Source organism: Pituophis catenifer, unplaced genomic scaffold (assembly GCF_029215685.1).
Source record: "Pituophis catenifer annectens isolate HBS135680 unplaced genomic scaffold, rPitCat1.0.hap2 SCAF_3, whole genome shotgun sequence".
Classification (NCBI taxonomy): domain Eukaryota; kingdom Metazoa; phylum Chordata; class Lepidosauria; order Squamata; family Colubridae; genus Pituophis; species Pituophis catenifer.
Genome location: NW_027256883.1, coordinates 86,449,479 through 86,464,020, shown reverse-complemented (window position 1 = coordinate 86,464,020; position 14,542 = coordinate 86,449,479). Strand labels below are relative to the sequence as shown.

Genomic DNA, 14,542 nt, shown 5'->3' with positions numbered 1-14,542 from the left:
AGTAACTATCCTTGCTGAGTCATATTGTGAGTCTTCCACCAATAACAAAGTCCCAAGTAATTTCAGAGTCTGGAGCCCTTTAGATATAGCCAAGCTAGGTACAAAGCCTGCCAGATTCCTATTTAAGGATTTTTACAATAGGCTGCTCCCAAGCAATTGAACTCACTGACATGCTGTACTTTGTCCAAATGATGACTTCTTAACCTTCTTATCAAAGACTTCTGCCTGCTATCTAAGCTTTGGAGGAACAAAATAGAAAGCATTGCAATTTGGATTTTCCTGCCTAGGGTCTAGTATTACAGAAGTTAACAAAGTTTGTGCCCATCGTAAAGCTGTGCAAATATGCAGTATTTTATGTGGAGGAAGTTTTGACAAATTCCTTTATTTATAATAATAAAATCAAATATCTTAGAAATAAAAATAATGTCAAATCAAATAGGAGAAGAACAGGGAAGGCAGAACTCGATTACAGATAAAAATATCTGAACTACCGTAGTTATTTATTACCTCTTGGGGCTTTGGGTTTGGGCTTTTGGGTTTATTGCAAGGTTTGTTGCAGAGACTATACTGGGAGAGAGACTAGACCGGTTTGTTGAAAAGCGGTCAAAACCAGAAGACATTTGGAAATGTCTATGACGTGGCCATTTGGAAATGGGAATCCAGAGGCATCCACACTAATTCATCAAAACGATGAAATTTGGGTTGTATGTCACAATGTAAAGTCCAACCCTTTCATACTTGTGTACAGTATTGTGATGCAAGTAGGGCAGGGTTTGCATCAGAACACACATTTAATCACTTGCCTCTCCCCTGCCCCTGGACATCCATGTGGGAGCCACCATGAATAGGATGAGATATTCACAATAGACTCAATTAACTGCCAGAGTTTGCTAGATATAGCCATGCATAATATAATGCTGAGTATATTAAGTTATACAAACATGTATATACAACTCCCAGAGGTTTTTACTTAGTGTATTGTTTAAACTCTGTCATTGTAGCTTGCAAACCATATATGTCACAGCATTTAAATAATTTGCAAAGTTAGAATAATTTTATAATATACTGTAGCAACATGTGAATCCATTTAATCAACAAACTATGGCCTTGTGAATTCATACAAGTGTGATGTATTCAGTAAGCCATGGCTTAGCTCAAAGTGGGAAATCAGTCACTGACTAATAATGAATTAGCTGATGTCTTTTGTACTACAGATATTCCTCAAATTATGGCCACAATTGGGACTGGGGTTTCCATCACTAAGTAATGAGGTCATAAAATGTGACGTTATGTGACTCTGTTGCTTAGTGGGGGCAATCATGGCAGTCTCAGTTACCATTGTAACTCCAGATGTATGAGTCGTTAAGTGGAAAGCAGAGGGGATACCAGGTAAGGGACATGGGGGAGCCACAGGGAAGAAGCCTGGAATAGGCTGTGTGCAAGTTGGGGGAAGGTGTTATGCACAACAGCATGAGCTCAGGGAGGCCGAAGAGAAAAGGTATACTGTGTGTGTGTGTGTGTGTGTGTGTGTGTGTGTGTGTGTGTGTGTATACATGTGCTTGTGTGTGAGTTCAGGGAGGCTGAAGAAAGAGTACAATTTTATCTGTTGGTTGTACACTGCCCAACAATGGTGAGATGGGCTGCTATATTTTCAGGCAATTTTCACACATTTCAGACAAATGGCATAAGGTCTCCTGCCTGGGCAGGGAGTTGGACTGGAAGACCTCTAAAGTTCCTTCCAACTCTGATGTTCTGTGTTCTATAAATTTAATTAATAAATTTTAAAAAGCACTGCCACTCTGGGCTTTCTGGTGTATCATGGCTCTGGAGCAGGGGTGAAATCTAGCAGGTTCTGACACGTTCTGGAGAACTGGTAGCAGAAATTTTGAGCAGTTCGGAGAACCAGCAAATACCACCGCTGGCTGCCCCAGAGTGGGGTGGGAATGGAGATTTTTCAATATCCTTCCCCCAGGAATGGGGAGGGAATGGGGATTTTGTAGTATCCTTCCCTTGCCATGCCCACCAAGCCACGCCCACCAAGCTACGCCCATAGAATCGATAGTAAAAAAATTTGGATTTCATCACTGCTCTGGAGCTGCAAGAAGCCTGTGAGTTGCATCCCAGGATGAGGCTCATATCCAGCCTGGACCAGCAGCATGGCGCTAAGAGGCTTCTTGGTGCATTGTTGCAAGAAGCCCCTGAGCTGAAGTGCAAAGCCTAGCATGAATATGGTAATAAAATTGGTATATTCTCATTGCAGGAGTTTCAGGATTTTGTCTCCCCTAAAATAGAGGTATGAAACCTTTCTGTGTTAATGTGCAACTAGGTCGCTGGATTACATTTGATTTGCCATGCTTGAACTTGCTGAATAGTAATGATACATTTTATTATTGAGCCTTCTGATAGTAAAGGGGTGCAATTGAAATGCATGGCATTAGGCCTTGGATAGAAAAAGAGATTGCTTTGTTACATTGATTGATCCAAACTACTGTGGACATTAGGAAATGAGTCATTTCTCTAGTTTGGCTACATTCATTCTTTTTTTTAGGAGAAATATTGCGGTCTCCTTGTAGACATTTTGTTCAATCATAAACCTTTAGTGCAGCCCTTTTTTTTTCTGTCAGTTTTGAAAGCTCTTTCTTCTAAGCCTGTCACAACTTCCTTTTGGATACCTGCTTCTTCTACCTAACCTGGGTCCATTTGTGACATAAGTAAATAAAAGCTTAACCTTAACTATGCAAGTGAATGCTGGAACATTGGGTGTTTATGTGCGTTATTGCAGACTGCTTTTGTACTTAAGGATTATACAAATTTTTTAAACCATCAAAGATAAATAAAACCATCATGCTTGTGACAGGTTTCTTCTAAATGCCATAGATTGGACAAATGCCAGAACAGAACTGTTGCTTTTTTTATATGTATTCCAGAACTACTTCAATTATATATCCTCTACCTGAATTAGCAGGAGTTTTTATATCTGGGCTTTTTGACATACAGGAAGCTCTTATTATTATTAATTTGCCCATGTTAATATCAGTTGGCATTGGTATTTCTTTGGAAGTTTCAAGTTATTTGGTCTTGTGATAGATGAGCATTTACACCAATAGTAGTAGAAGTCTAAGAAGAGCGCATTGGATGCATAACTGATTTCTTTAGTAATGTAAACTATACTGTATGTCAAAGTCAAGGCCCATTTATATCAGGGTTTTTCAGGAAAGAACTGAAGATTAGGAGAACTCATTTTTAGCAAAATGTTTAACAGATGCAATGCTGAAAGTTTTAATTCCCTTTTGATTGTTAGTTTATCAATCTAATCCATTCAATTCAATTAGCATTTATGAAAATTTCCAGCATTCCAGAAATAGTAATATCTAATGTTATTTTTTTCCATTCACAAAATTTGATCAAGTTAGAGACTTTTCTACTCATCTATTGACATTTGTTCTGGAGCTTAAGGAATTAGTTGGGGGCTGGAAGCAGAGGAAGAAACGGCTAAAACAATGAGAACAGCAGCAAATGCCATTTACCTGAGACTTCCACAAATGGAAAGACTTTCCAATTATGTAAGAACACAGTCAGATAACACTGTGTTGCAGGTATACTAAAGAACTGAGATTACTGAAACTTTGGGTTACCCAACATTTTAATCCAACGCTGTGCTTGTTCAACACCATGGGAACAGAGGGGAAGAACTTGCAGGGGAAATTTAAGTAGTACCTGCACATTTTTTTGCAAATTTATATTCCCTTCGGTAGGGCCCACCTGTGATTTTGGAGCTTGGTTAAAGTTGAGAACAATTACAGTAAAAAAATTAGTGAGTTGTTAGCACATTTCCCCATTATTTCTTCTTGGAGTTGCCATAATCTCATCAGCATATTCATTTGGGATTTTTCTTTTTAAAAAAAATTCTGTTGTGCCTTTAAGATATCTACATGAGAAATGCTCTAAAGATATTATAAATAAAAGGCAGTGTTCTGGCAACAGTTGCTTATATGTTATCTTACTGTAGACACAAGAGAACAATTTGGCTTATGAACAATGCTTTGCTGAATTATACTACTTAATGGTTTACTTTTTAATGAAATAATTAGATTTCTACAAGAATATTTCAGCAGGATATTAACACCTTGATCTCTATATAGCCATGTGGGTTCACAGAGTAGCTTGCAAGACTAATAATTATTTTGCAGTTGAACTGCATCAGAAATTGTACCAGAATACTGATGATTTTTGCTGATATAGTCATACTCCAGGCAATTGCAAGGGAAAGGAGATGCCTTCTCAGAAGTCCCTTCTTCTCTAGTGAACATAGTCTATACTAAACTATTGTCACTTCTTTGGGCATATCACTGGTAGAGGTTTTTTTTACCATGATAGGGTACAGTTGATAGGGGCAAATTGACCTCTCCCCTGATGCCATTGCTGCTTTCTCTTTCTTCTCTTGCTACTGGAGAAAAGGAATTTATATTAAATGGGGGCTGCAGTTTGCAAAATGATAATGTGTCATGCCTGTGTATCTGGGAGCTGTTACTGCTGACTGGTGAACATCCACAAAGATTTCTTTGTCTCAACCATTTCTTCTCCTTACACAGCACATTTATCTCTTTGGAATCTGCAGCTTTTCTACCACAGCTAAAGACCCTCTCAATTTAAAACCATGGATGGCAAAAGGTGAAGTCCAGTATGGTGATCATTAACCCATTAATAGACCTCTTCTAAATCAATGCCTGAAGTCTTTCCTGAATATAATCTAAATGATGCGGCCATATATGTAGTTCATGGCAGAGAGTTGCATAAAATAACATGTTTTATAAATAATGATTTCTTTTGTCTTAGCCATATTTCATTTGTATTTTTGCTGTCTGATTTCCAAAAGGCTTGCATGGGTCACAGGTTAGAATATTTCTCTCTCATGGTTTTTACTTGTCAGCATTATTCCCACAGGGGATTGCTACTTTAGTCTGTTGCAGTGAAAACTGCCAACAGTAGAGCACTCTGCAAACAAACCTGTTGGCTTTGTTTTAGTTAAGATCATGGAGCATTTTAAAGATATTTTTTGTTTACATATTCCAAATGTTTGTAATACATAATTCCTTTTAAGCCACTGCCCTGGTCCTTCCTGTTACTGCTCTGAAAAGAAAGACTGTGGATTAGACAAGAGATGTGTTTAATGTTCATCCACCATCACTTTGATGCTGCTTTCCACAGCTCTTTTTCCACTAGTAGTAATTTGGGAGCCAGGGTCATTTTACCCATCATTTCTTCACAGCTGATCATTCTTTGCTAGTTTGCGGCTGAAGAGAGCAGACAAGACCAGCTGAAATATATCAAAAACATGTTGTTTCAGGCATGAGGGTCTAACATGACACAAAACCAAGCAGGTTGCCTTAGGCAGCAGATTCTAAATAGCATGGAAAGGCAACAAATCATTTGTTATTTAATTTGTTTGTATTGGATTTTTATTACTAGACCTGGGGAGAGGTTTTTTGAGATTGATGTCTTGGCTTTGTGGGCATTGTCTTCCTTGACTGGGAGAAGGTTGGCATTGTTGCTTTGCTTCCATCAGCACAAAATCTTGGTCAGTCTTAAAGAGCATACAGTACTGGTGTGTCTCTTTCTGATATCTAGGTTTCCTCCTTTGTCTCACATGATTGATTGCATTCTCCATAATTGTCAGTGGCGTATTGATTGGGAAAGGCACTGGACAGACTGCACAGCTTTTGCTTTTGTAGTTATGGCTGGCTGTACTCTTTCCCTGCATCTGAAGTTCTCCAAATGTGGAGCTTCCTATTAAGATGGCCTTTATTTTTCTTGTCATCTTTAACCTAAGCAGTTTTCTGCTACAGCTTTGGATCTGTTGCCCTTTGACTTTTTTTTCAGTTACTGAACCAAGGGCCTAGAGGTCAACTCTATATGCTGAAAGTATGCCAGCTGGAGCAAGGGTAAAAGTAGAATGTGAGCAAATGCTGGGTTATATTGAAGGATCAAACACTTCTAGTGGCTTAAATTAGGTAGAGAAATCTCACCTGAAAGGTAGGGCTGGTGCAGCTTTAATGATGAAAAAAAGACAAAATGTAGATACACCAGAATTGAATGGGGAAGATACATGGGAGTGGGAGAACAAGGAATATGATAAATTTTTATATAACTTTGCCCCAAAGTTTATTATAATTTTGGGGCTTTGTAGAAATGGTGGTGGACTTAGGAGAAACCCTCCCATACTACCACCACTTACAATACTAGACAACACAGTATCAACAGTAAAGACCTTCAAATTTCTAGGTTCTACCATATTTCACGATCTAAAATGGATACCCAACATCAAAAACGTCATCAAAAAAGCACAACAAAGAATGTTCTTTCTGCACCAACTCAGAAAGCTCAAACTGCCCAAAGAGCTGCTGATACAGTTCTACAGAGGAATTATTGAGTCTGTCATCTGCACCTCTATAACTGTCTGGTTTGGTTCTGCAATCCAACAAGACAGACACAGACTTCAGAGGATAATTAGAACTGCAGAAAAAACAATTACTACCGACCTGCCTTCCATTGAGGACCTGTATACTTCACGAGTTAAAAAAAGGGCTGTGAAAATATTTACAGACCCCTCGCATCTTGGACATAAACTGTTTCAACTCCTACCCTCAAAATGACATTATAAAGCACTGAACACCAGAACAACTAGACACGAGAACAGTTTTTCCCGAATGCCATCACTCTGCTAAACAAATAAGTCAAACTAGTTACTAAGTCTTCATTACTATTAATCTTCTCATTGTTCCTATCGCCCATCTCCTCCTACTTATGACTGTATGACTGTAACCTTGTTGCTGGTATCCTTAAGATTTATATTGACTGTTTCCCTATGATCATCATTAAGTGTTGTACCTTATGATTCTTGATGGATGTATCTTTTCTTTTATGTACTCCGAGAACATATGCACCAAGACAAATTCCTTGTGTATCCAATCACACTTGGCCAATAAAGAATTGAATTGAATTGAATTGAATTGAATTGAATTTTATTCTATTCTATTCTATTCTATTCTATTCTATTCTATTCTATTCTATTCTATTCTATTCTATTCTATTCCTAATCATCACGCTGTCTGAACAACTACATTTATTATGTGTAATTCTCATGAATGACCTATTATATCAGTCCTGCACAGTTAGGGACTTAACCATCTTAAACACAGCCATTACATATGCAGCAGAGACTAGATAAGCACTGTGGTTTTATTACTTATAAGGATTTCCAGGAACAGAACAGTTGTCAGATATTTCACAAGTACAGAGTGGTGGATAGCATTTGAAGTTCAGAAGGTACAAGATGTACTGGCTTGCTTTTATTCTAAGGGAATTGTTAGGTGTAACGATTCTGGCTGTCTTCCTTCTCTATTTTACATAGCCTCCCAAGATTTGCCTTCCAGCATTAGAAACCGAAGTATACAACAATCAAATCCATTTTTAAACCCTACTAATATTTACCTTTTGTAAATATTTTTAAAGCAGCTTTTTCCAACTTGGTACATTCCAAATATACTGGAATGCAATACTCAAATAATTCTCTTCCCAGGAAGTCCAAATCTAACAAATCTATAGAGTACCATGTTGATTAGCTCTTTTCCATTCAGCTTTGTATTTATAATGATTAATTAACTAATGGGGTTCTTATTATTTGTGATATTTTGTAGATAATCACTTTAAATATATATAGAAGAAGACCTCTTTAGATCTTGCTAAACAACAGTCAGCCTTTAGATTTTCACTTTCTGGTTTGGGGGAAGGCTAGTACTCTTAAAATGTTTTCTAGAATATATTTTACATGGAATTCCATACAATAGAAGAGAATATTTGTAGTTTGGGATTGTACTGTGGAGTCCTTGGTATTCTCTGAGCTTGGTTGTTTTCTTCCAGCTGTTTCATTACCAAACTCAGTAACATTACCAAGCTAGCCTTTGGCAACAGTGGAGCTCATCTACCATCTGATCCAAATGTCTTGGGGGATCAGCAAGGTCTTTTAATGACTTGCAAAAGGTTAACAGGGTTGGTACCATTCAAGTCTCTCAGGAGATGCTGTTCCATAGGGTAGGCACTACCACTGAAGAAGGCATGACTCCAGGGTTTCTTGGCATGCTGCAGAACCCATCAATTAAAAAGTGTGAACTGATAGAGACTAGAAAATGGCTCATTTCTGCAGTACCCATGCTCTGTGGAATATCCTCCCCTTAGAGCAGGCCTGTCAAATTGGTGCCCTGCGGGCTGGATACAAACCACACAGGCCACACCTACCCTGGCTCTGCAAAGGCAGAAAACATCACGATACGTCACGCGATGTGAGCGGGTTTGACACCCCTACTTTAGAGATTAGAATGGCCCCATCCCTGTTAGCCTTTTGTAAGGCTCTAAAAACTTGGCTATGATCCTGATTCTGGGACTCTGAATGTATTAAGGGTCCTGTTTCTTGGCTTTATTGTTATTGGCTAAATATCTCAACTGGCTATGTATATTTCTAAAATTTAAAATTTAAAAAATTATATTTAGTTTGGATTTTTAAAAATTATTTTTTTTTCATTTTTTAAAAATGTTGCTTTAATTGTAGTACATATGATTTTTCATTGCATCGCAGAGTGATTGATTGAGATAGGGAGCTATAAAACATGAATGAATGGATGGATGGATGGATGAATAAATAAACACAAACAAACAAACAAATATACATACATACATACATACATACATACATACATACATACATACATACAAAAATGACATTGTTTACTAGAAGGACCCAGAGCATGCCCTCTCTATTAGGTCTGGTTGCACAAGTAGCTTGGCTCTATGCCATGAAGGCCTTTATAGGTGATGACCAGACCTTGATTTGCACCCGGAAGCCAAACTGACAGTCAGTGCAGCTTGCGGAGCAGTGATGTTTTATGCATGTAATGAGGAATGCCAAATATAAAATGACTCTGTACAGAGTCAAATATGTGTTGCATTTGTAAATATGTTATTTCATATATTATCTCAACTTTGAGGCAAGATTTATTATTTTCAGATGATCATATTCTTTTAAATGTATAGCTATTGTAAGGAATTTGCACCTGGGCAAATAATTCTCTGTGTCCTACTTATGGCTAAAAGACTTATTCTTCAGTAATAGAAAGATAATTATATGGCTCCAGTTTATAGAGTTGACATTATTACCACTTATGAACTTACATTCATAGATTCATTATAATGAAATATGACTACCATTCATTGAAATGCTCCTGTAGAACTTATATACTGTTTCTGTAAATATATGTCCTATATTTTAAGTGCTCTTTGATAATTTTGTGCATTGTTTTCTTTCTCTTTTTGGTGTTCAATGAAAGTAATTTAATAATGATGTTAATAATAATTTATTATGTTTTTAAATTATTCCAGAAGTGAAGGTTATTTTAATGGTTCTACATACTTACTATTACATGAATATAAAACAAAATAACAGTCATATATCACCTCCAAAGAGTTGCATGCCATTTGCTTTTTAGCTGCTTGAAATATGCAATCAATGGAAATTTTTCTTGCACAATACTCTGTGTTGCTACACATAAGGCTTCTTTACTCCAGTTCTGGTAAATGTGTCATTAAATGAGAAAATTATAACTACATTGATATTCTTTATAACCTTTGCGTTTGAAAGCTTTCCTCATATTGGCCTTTTCTTTCTGTCCACTAAAGCATAACGACTTTTCTACATCTGCTGTCCTGTTTTCTTTAAAGACTTTGAGAGATACTGTGAATGGTCCACTGGTTAGGCTCAATTCCAGCATTGTAACCTAGTCTTAAAAATGATAATCAAGGAAAGGTTGTACAGGCCGAAAAGATTATCAGATTTTCCCCCAAATAGCAAAAAGGATCTAGTTTTGAAGATTTTTCTGAAATGAGATCACTACATGTCTCTTGCAAGTTATATTGTATGTGTCAGGGTTCCAAAAAACACCCCCATCGAAATAAAACTCCAAGGCAATAGATTCCTCAAAGTTCCACTTTATTAGAAATTTCATGTTGGCACATTTGGGAAAACCCGAATCTGAAAGCTTCCAGGTTTTCCCCACCCAGTTGAAAGTTCAGAACCCTGCTCCACACCCGCAAGTTCATCACATAGTTCAATCCATCCTTCAGGCTCAACTGGAAACAATCCCCAGTCACTCCCATCCAGGTGCAGAGTCAAATGTCCTTGACTCCCCGAGCACACCGCTCCAACAAAACCCTCCTCTCAATTTCCCAGGCTAATATATATGGCAGTTAAGAAGCTAAAAAAAAAAAAAATGGCTTCCAAAACTGACAGTATGTGTTGGGCAATTATAACTCATTGAAAGGGACCAGTATATATACAAGATTCCCAGAATGTAACTGCTATATTTCACTGTGTTTTTTTCGGGAGTTAAGAGTGGAAATTTAAAAAAGGGGGCAATAATCAAGAAAGGGGAAAAAAAGAATGATTGCACAGCCTCTCCCTTTTTTTCATTATTTTGTTGATTACTTTTTAAATTGCCCAAACCCAAATTTTCTGTGCCAATATACATACACATCTTTAAAAAGTAAAGTGCAAAATAACAATAATGATGCGATAAACTCACCAGTACAACATGTGATTAAATAAAAAGCCAAACTAGTAGCACAGTTCAAAATTCTTTTAATAAACTAAATAGAAACCCAAAACAACTCCTAGGCTGCTCATTAGATAAAAATACATTTCCACAGCTTCCATAGAGAAAGCAGGATAAAAGTTGCTCTTTCCCATATCGTTGGCCAGAGGCATCTGCAGAAAAACTCAAGTCATTCAGAACCATGACTTCTAGGAAGCTAAACATAAGGAGCACATGCTCTATCTGGTAACCTACTTCTAGAACTTAAGGGAAAATTTTGAATGTCATCAAGAATAGGCAATGAGTGCAGTTACTAAGGTTTAGCGTTATAGGATTGTACTTGGCCTAGCCCAGTTAACAGCCCAGCTGTTTTATTTTGGATTAATAATATTTTTGAATTGTTTTCAGAGACATTCTGTATAATACAGTGCTCTGAGCCAAATGAGAGTTTAGTAGAGTGTGAATGGCTGTCACAAGGCTATCTTTGTTCATATGAATTCACTGCTCATGTTCGCTGTTCACTGCTATATCAATGCAAGTTGATAAAAGGATTCTGAGCAACCAAAGCTACCTATAATCATGAATCTCAAAAAAGAGCCTTGAACTTAATCTGTTTCACAACTGCCTTACTTGTATTAGCTGAAAACAAAACATGAAATAGACACAGGCCTTGAAGAGGCCTCAGGCAAGATATTTTGAGATAACCCAATACCTTCTCTTTTCCTCTTTCTTGGTCTCAAGATAATTAAAAAATACAGTTGCTGAAATGCTTTAGTGAAGATCTTTGACAGCTCAAAGAGCCAAAACTAGTTTAAGTGTGGGCTTGCCTTGGAAGTTGATATACTACAATTGGAGGAATAGTTGGAAATCCTGGTAAAGATTGAGAAATGAAGTGGGATAACCCATTGCCTTTAAATTAAAGCAGAGGCAGCTATTTTAATTTCCAGCCTTTTTTGTGCCGGGTAGTCTCAGCAAACACAGTAATAGTAGAAGTAATATACCCTATGTCCTCCTATAGCAGTGGTTCTCAACCTTCCTAATGCCGTGACCCTTTAATACAGTTCCTCATGTTGTGGTGACCCACAACCAGGGGTGGGTTCTAAATTTTTTTACTACCAGTTCTGTGGGCGTGGCTTATTTTGTGGGCATGGCTTGGAGGTCATGTGACTGGGTGGGCGTGGCTAGCTGGTCATGTGACCGGGTGGCCATGGCTATGTGTATAGGGACTACTCAGAGGGCTGAAAAAAGTCATTTCTGACAGGTCCTCGCACTTTTGACTGGTCCTCACATTTATGCCCGTGCAGCATTCTTAACAACCATGTCACTCATTTCACAACTGCTTCTCTTCACCATGGTGACAAGATAGGGCAAAAACGTAAAATGTGAGGACAGTCGTAAGTTCGAGGACTGGTCAAAAGTACGAGGACCAGTCAGAAATAACTTTTTCAGCCCTCTGAGTAGTCCATATGCATAAAAGGATACAGCAATAGAGAGGGATGAAGGAAGGGAAGGGAAATTAGAGTAGGAGTGAGGGTAAGAGAGGGAGGAAGAGAGGAGGAGAAGGAGAAAGGAAGAGGAAGTAGGGAGGAGAAGAGAAGGGGGAGGAAGAGAAAGTAAGAAGGAAAGAAAAGAGAAAGGTGGTAGATTTGAGGAGAAAGATTGCTGTACAATAAAAAAGATGAAAGGGAAGAAAGCCAACCCCAAACAAATATAAAGATATTAAGATAAAGAATGAATTGTTAAACTTTAAAGAATAAAAGAGAACAAATATGAATAAATAACAATAATTAGAAACACACATACAAACATACAATGTATTTTCTTTGAACAGAGTTTTTGGCCGGTTCACAAATTTAAACAGTGTTTAGTCATTTCAATTAAATTTACAATTTCTATATTTCCTTTTTGCCATATTTATTCCTCATCTATTTTTGTAAAAAACCAATATTACCCTTCATCCTCATCTCTAATCTTAATCAAATTCAATTTTTCCCTTCTATTCTATATTATACCCCTTCCCATTGTCATCTATTTTTATATCCATCCTCACATTGGTTAATTATGTAATATTACAGTTGTTTAATATAAATTCAACATTTTAATATAAATCAATTAGTTATATAACTACCTTTTTTGTATATTAATATGAACATGAATATTCCAATTATTTCCATGCAATCCAATTTCTTACAAATCCATTAATTATATTTACCAATAATAATAAACCAAATAATTTCCCCCATATATTCCTCCAAACCACAACTTAACCATTTCTGCTTTCAACACAATATACAATTAATAGTATCTCAATTATTACAATTCCCTAGTTAAATAGAGCTTTTTTTGTTTTGTATTTTAAAATCTTGAACTCTCCTCTCCCTAAATTTCCCATTGTTTGCACCTACCTTTTTTGGTGAGGAAAAAGAAAAGAAATCTGCCTGACTAATTTTTCAACGTTGCAGCAACAGCAAAGCCAACAGCCTGCTTTAGTTTCGGTTTTCTTTTTCAGCATAGCTAAGGGGAAAAATATCTGCTCCAGGACTCTTTGCAAGGAACCAGCAAAGCCCTCCGCAAAACAGCTGAGAGTAAATCAGCTGAGAGTCGGGAGCCGATCTAATCAAGGGCTAATTAGCCTATGCTGAAGCTCCGCGGGCCAATAAAATTACAAAAAAACACCGAACTATTTGTTAAATTGCTGGCTCGCCCACCACTATTTATTGGCAATAAATAGTGGTGCGGAGGGGCGGGGCAAGGGGCGGGGCAGAACCGGCAGAATCCCACCACTGGCTATAGGGCGGCTCTTTGAAGCCCCGCGGCAAGAATTTAAACAGTTTTTTTTCCTCTAGCCATCAGCTGGGACTCAGGAGGCAGCAATAGATTGGGAGTGGGCGGGGCAAACGAACAGCCGGCGATCCAACAGAGCAGAGTGAGGGTGAGTGAAGGCGTGGGGGGGTGAGAGAGGGCTTTGGCGACCCCTGTGAAATGGCCGTTCGACCCCCAAAGGGGTCGCGACCCCCAGGTTGAGAACCACTGTCCTATAGCTTAATTCTTTTTTTATTTGAAAAGTTTTACAAATACATTTTCTCCCCAGTTCCCCCCCCCCCCAAACCCTCCCTGACCCTCCCCTTTTCCCCCCAGGACTTCCACAAAATAAAATCCTAATCAAAAATACATTTTATGAAACTTAAACCCCTCCACCCCCTATATACCATTTATACCTTCTTAAAACTCAGTTAATCTATCCCTACATAATACATTCATTCAGCTAAAAGCTATCTGATATTTCCTAGTTTGATATTTATTCTGCACATAGTCTATCCACTTTTTCCACTCCCATACATAAGTCTCTTGAGTTCGGTCTTTTAAATATGCTGAAATCTTCGCCATCTCTGCAAAACTGGCCATCTTCAAAGTCCATTCTTCAATAGTGGGCAAAGCATCATTTTTCCAATATTGACCTATCAATAATCTCGCTGCTGTCACCATATACAGTATCAGCTTTGTTTCACCCAATGTAAAACCCTTAACTATACCCAATAAAAACAGTTGTGGAGAAAACTGAAGTTTTTTCTTCAAAACATTTTGCATAACCCACCAGATTTTTATCCAAAAAGCCTTCACTTTCTTACAAGTCCACCACATATGATAATATGTGGCATCTAAGCAATCACATCTCCAGCATTTTGGTTGAACATTAGGATACATACATGATAATTTCTTAGGATCTAAATGCCACCTATAAAACATTTTATAAAAATTTTCCCTCAAATTCTGCGACTGTGTAAATTTAACATTCTGGACCCATGTTTTTTCCCAACATCACTGGTTCTGCAAAATTTTGTGCCCACTTTATCATACAATCTTTAACCAGTTCAGTTTCCGAATCTCTTTCTAACAAAACA

The 14,542-nt window shown here is 37.6% G+C and overlaps 1 protein-coding gene across 1 annotated transcript in view; it reads left to right on the top strand.

Annotated features, from left to right (window-relative positions):
- The window catches only part of ANKH (ANKH inorganic pyrophosphate transport regulator), a 119,412-nt gene that overhangs the window by 3,828 nt on the left and 101,042 nt on the right, over positions 1 to 14,542 (top strand). The window lies entirely within an intron of this gene.